Below are 5,338 nucleotides of genomic sequence, written 5' to 3' on the forward strand. Positions count from 1 at the left end.
GATAAGAGAGAGGAGAGGGGGCTTAAAAAAGATGATGAAGAGATGGAAGAGTAGAGAGAAAGAGAGAAGAGAGAGATTGATTCTAATTTATGTGTAATACAAACTAATTCTGCTTAGGTATGGAGAATTTGGCTCTGGATTTGAGCGACACAGATTTGGTTGTACATTGAGAATCTTCATTGCTTAGGGGGTGAGTGAAAGTTAATTAAGCTTGGTTATCAGTTTATTTCTGAGGCTCCGGCTGGATAGCACAGTGTCTAGTGAGCACTTTCTTTGCATCTCTAAATCTGTGTGTCTGTTAGAAACCAGTGACATACCTGTTGTCATTGATGCATGGACAGGTCACGTAAGCATTCCATAAAGCATTCGCCTGGGGATGCTGAGGCTGCCAATGCAAGGTCACATTAATGGAGAAGATCTTCCATTTAGACTGCGTCTGGCATGTACCCCAACTGGCCACAGGGCACCATATTTCCAGAAAGGATGGTGCTGTATTATCAAGTGATTTATCACCTCCATGTAGCTAGGAAATATCTTCCATGCAGGGAAAACAAAAGATGACTGTTAATATGGATTTTAAGAACAATTGAATCAGAACGAAACTCATCATCTCTTTAAAAATAAAGTGAGCAACTTATTCACCCTTTCAAACTTGATGTAAGTGCTGTGTACAGAGTAGTGATCAATATTTTGTTGAATATAAATTATGCTTTCTTTTGTTAAATTTTTTTATTTGTGTGTGAGAGAGAGAAAGAGAGAGAGACAGAGACAGAGAGAAATGAGCATGTCAGGCCCTCTTGCCACTGTAAACAAACTCCAAACGCTTGTGCCACTTTGTACATCTGGCTTTACATGAGTACTAGGGGATTGAACCTAAGCCAGGAGGGTTTGCAAAGAAGTACCTTTATACAGTCTCCTCAGCTCAAATTACGCTTTCAAAACCACTCTTAAAATGAACCTAGAGGGCTGGAGAAATGCCGTATTGGTTAAGGTGTTTGCCTGTGAAGCCAAAGGACCCAGGTTTGATTCCCCAGGACCCACATAAGCCAGATGCACAAGGGGCATATGCAACTGGACTTTGTTTGCAGTGGCTAGAGGTCCTGACGTGCCCATTATTTCTCTCTCTCTCTCTCTGTCTCCCTTCTCTCTCTCTCTCTCTCTGATTGCAAATAAATATTATTAAAAAATGAATCTAGAATGCTAATTGTAAGCATCTTTGTATTTTCTATTTTTCTAAATATTGAATGCAGAGAATGCATTTTCATATAGTACATACTTTATAGACATGGCATTGGGGGTTTGCTCTATATATCCTAGTTTATTGTTTCATGTAATTATTTTTATGGGATTTGCTATCTTTACTTTACAGGAATGAAAACTATAACTTCATAAGGGTGGGTGATTCTCCATAAAACTGCTGAAGCTGTTACTTGAATATTATGGACCTTGAATACTATATTTATGCCCATTATACACAACAATTATTTTTCTGCCTATGCATTTGTTTGAGAGCAGCCCAAAGTAAAATCTTATTCATTTTACTGTATTTTTTTTGCAGAACTGTTTATCTCAATACACTTTTTCCTCGATCAAAAATCACCATTACACCTTAAAATTTTGCACTTGAATTTCATCTTTTTAGTATCAAAAGTTTGGTCATTGAATTTCATGTTCAGTGAGAGATGTTTATTTCTCTGCAGAGCCCCAAAGCAGTCGAGGATAGATTCTGGTTTAGAGTGAATAATGTCATTGTGTTGACATTTAGAAGTCAGAACCTTATATCTTTCCTTTAATACTGTGCATGTAAATTATACCACTTCTTGCCATAATGAAGACAAAACTGAAGTGATTTTTTTTTTAAATTTAACCTGAGTTCTTGGGGTACCTGGGTCCAATGGTTACCCTAATAAGGCAGTAATTAACTTCTGATCAACTTCTTTCTTGTGATCCAAAAGGCAGCAATCAAGTTCAATTGATTTATGTATGATATTTTTCAGGCTTTATTTCAATAAAACATTTTGGGGCTTCATAAAAGTGCCAGAATTCTCTTTCTTTTCTTTTAGACCCAGTTTTTCCCCAGTGATGTTCAGAAGAAGGATAATAATAACTGACCCCAGTTTCTGAGGACTTGCCAACATTTTTCAGAAGGAATGTGATAGTCTAGGCCTAAAATCATTTCCACATGTCTGTGCTCTGAAACTAAAGGGAATAAGCGCCAATCCCAGTTGCCTTATCTTAATATCCAGTGAGCCTGGGAGGCTGCAGACAAATTTGCTCTAGATGCAGCCAGTATCATACATCATAACAATTTCTCAGCCCCTTCATCACACTTACCCAAAAGCCTTGTTCTGATAGCCAGAACAGCTGTTTTATGATGCATACTGAGCTGACTCAAATAAAGCAGAGGCTTTGACACTGGGACACCAAAGTCCACTTTGGGCTTTTTAAGCCACCAGCATATTGGCAGATAGACATAGACTTTTGTTCCCTTGACTGTATCCATAATTCTTTTTTAAAAAATATTTTTGGTATTTATTTATTTGAGAGAGGGAGAGAGGGAGAGAGGGAGAGAGAGAGAGAGAGAGAAAGGGAGGGAGAGAATGGGAAAGCCAGGGCTTGCAGACACTGCAAACAAACTCCAGATGCATGCTCCATCTTATGAATCTGGCTTATGTGGGTCCTGGGGAATCAAACCAAGATCTTTTGGCTTTGTAGGCAAGTGCCTTCACTTCTAAGCCATCTCTCCAGCCCTGTATCAATAATTCTTATGATGTTTAGTTTTCAGGTTTACATTGTAAACTTTAAGGAAATAAAATGCACAGTGTTATCCTTTTGATTAATTTACAGGGAGATCCCCATACAGCCTCAATGCCTGGCTCCTGTTGCAGCAGTGTACATGGTTTTCTTGCATGTTCTGACAGCAAGGAGTTTAGTCATTGCTCAACGCTGCCTTGTGAGGATGCACGGAACAGTTACTGCAGGACACTGAATAAGATGGCATGCTTTTTACAAGGCAGGTTTTGTATGGTGTGCAGTATACTTTTTGAGGTCACATCCTGCTCTTCTATTAATAAGAAGATTTTTGATTCTGAACATTTACAGTCTTTCATCTCAGTTCTTAAAACTCTGAGTATCTAAAAGTTGGCAAACTGTGGCTTTACTAAAAACCTTTAGCTTATACTGCTTGGCTACTCAATTTCATGATGATATTATATGCACTTTCAGAGCTTACCACCTTGCAAAATACCCATCCATCTATGCATAAGGCTGTATATATACATACATATATAAATATAAATATATGTACATATATGTGTGTATACATGCATGAATGTGTGTATATATATGCATATATATGTATATATATATATATATATATATATATATATATATATATATATACACACACACACACATATCTGAGGTCTTAAACTCATTTAACAGTTTCTCTGTGATTAAAATGAGTAGTTTTTCATAATTATTAAACCTGGTATGCATGATTTCTACTTTACCATATGGAACAAATCTCTGCCTTGAATGCTATGGACTTGATCCACGATAGCTGTTAGACTAATTATCCTGAAGGCTGTTCTAAAGAAAATGAACATCTACGATGACAACACAAACATCTCAAATCACCTCCACTAAGGCTTCCAGACTCAGAAAAGAAAAGAAACTCATTCATCCAAATTTAGAATGAGGTTGGAAATGGAATTCTCTGCCTTAAGAGAAAGAACATTTCAGGAGATCCCAGGTACTGAGTATGGCTGGGATTCACAGAGAGATGATTTTAGTTTTAACCCCCATGTTGAAGATCACCAGTGAGTGTTTGCTGTCCTGGGAAAAGGTTTGTTGCAAAGTTCTTGACCAAGAGAAGTAGAAGTGAAAATATTTTCTGTGCCTTGAATGAGAGTGGTGACAAAGCAAAGGGCATGTGGCTGACAGAGGAGGATTCCTTCATGAGTCCAGGAAGTTGCTGGGAGAGCAGTGGTAGCTGTAATAGTGAAAGAGTAAAGGTGCAAAAATAAGTCAAATTTTCATAAACAAGTAACTGGACAGAGCTTGAGCATCTTAACAAAGGGATGTGCACTGGTCAGTCTCTGAGGACGTTCTTTAGGTACAACTTATTTGATGCTAAGTCTAGTCTTGACTTATAATAAAATGTTCAGGAATCTCACATTAGCAAATTTATGAAGCCATTATATTAGCACAAAGAATGATTTTTTAATGTAATATAATTCTGTTTAGGAAATTGTCATATATTGGTATAGCTTGTTAGACTTACTCATAGGCATGTTCTGAACCCTCTCGCCCTCTCAGACTCAAGCATATTCACAGCCAAAGTGTTGGAAGCATCACACCGTGAGAACAGCTGTGGAGTAAACTCTTTCCGGGGCCGTACAGAGAACTCCCCATCTTAAAGCTTGAACAGAGGTCACTGTGGTATAGCTATAACTATGGCAGGAAAGGCTAACTGGGAGCTTATGAGAGGAGAAGAACTCTCCCCAGGATTCCTCACCAATCAGGAGCTCACCACACTGTTCACAGGACTCCTCCATGGAGTTCTACTGGATGTTGTAAGTGCCTGACCCAATGCGCTGTTCTTAACTGCTGTTTGCCATTTGTTTACGCCCCCCCCCCATGGCATGGGGCTGCCTTGGCAAGGTCCCCTTGATACTGCTGATGTTCTAGTCTTTCTCTACTACTCACCACTTCTTCTTTTCCTTTGTCTTGCTCTATCCCGAATAAACTCATTCATTGAAAACTGAAAATGAACTTTTTTTTTTTTCAGGAAAAATAAAACATTTTACTTGAAAACCCTCTCACAGAAAACAAATACATCAGCTGTGATGACTTGTCAGTCTTCTCTATGTGGAATCTTCTACAAAAAATGTGAAGACAAAATCATAGTAAGGGGGATGGAGAAATCGCTTAGTGGTTATGGCACTTTCCTGCAAAGCCAAAGGACCTAGGTTCAGTTCCTAAGCACCCACACAAAGCCAGATGTATAAGCTGGTATATGTATCTGGAGTTTGTTTACAGTGGGTGGAGGCCCTGGTGCATCCATTCTCTCCCTCTTTCTTTTCTTCTTTCATCTGCTGCTCTCTCTCTCAACTAACTAACTAAATATATAAAATAATTTTAAAACATGGTAAAATGACTTCCATCCTCCCTCCTTTCTATCCCCCTCCATCCTGCTTTCTTGTTCCATTTCCTGTCTACATCTCTTTCCCATTCCTCTTTGCTGACAAGTAGTAATTATGAAATTGAATTGAAAATCACACCTCCCATGCATTCTCCCTCATAGGCAAATCTCCCAGGAAAGCCAAAAATCAAA

The sequence above is a fragment of the Jaculus jaculus genome, chromosome 19 (genome assembly GCF_020740685.1).
Source record: "Jaculus jaculus isolate mJacJac1 chromosome 19, mJacJac1.mat.Y.cur, whole genome shotgun sequence".
Classification (NCBI taxonomy): Eukaryota; Metazoa; Chordata; class Mammalia; order Rodentia; family Dipodidae; genus Jaculus; species Jaculus jaculus.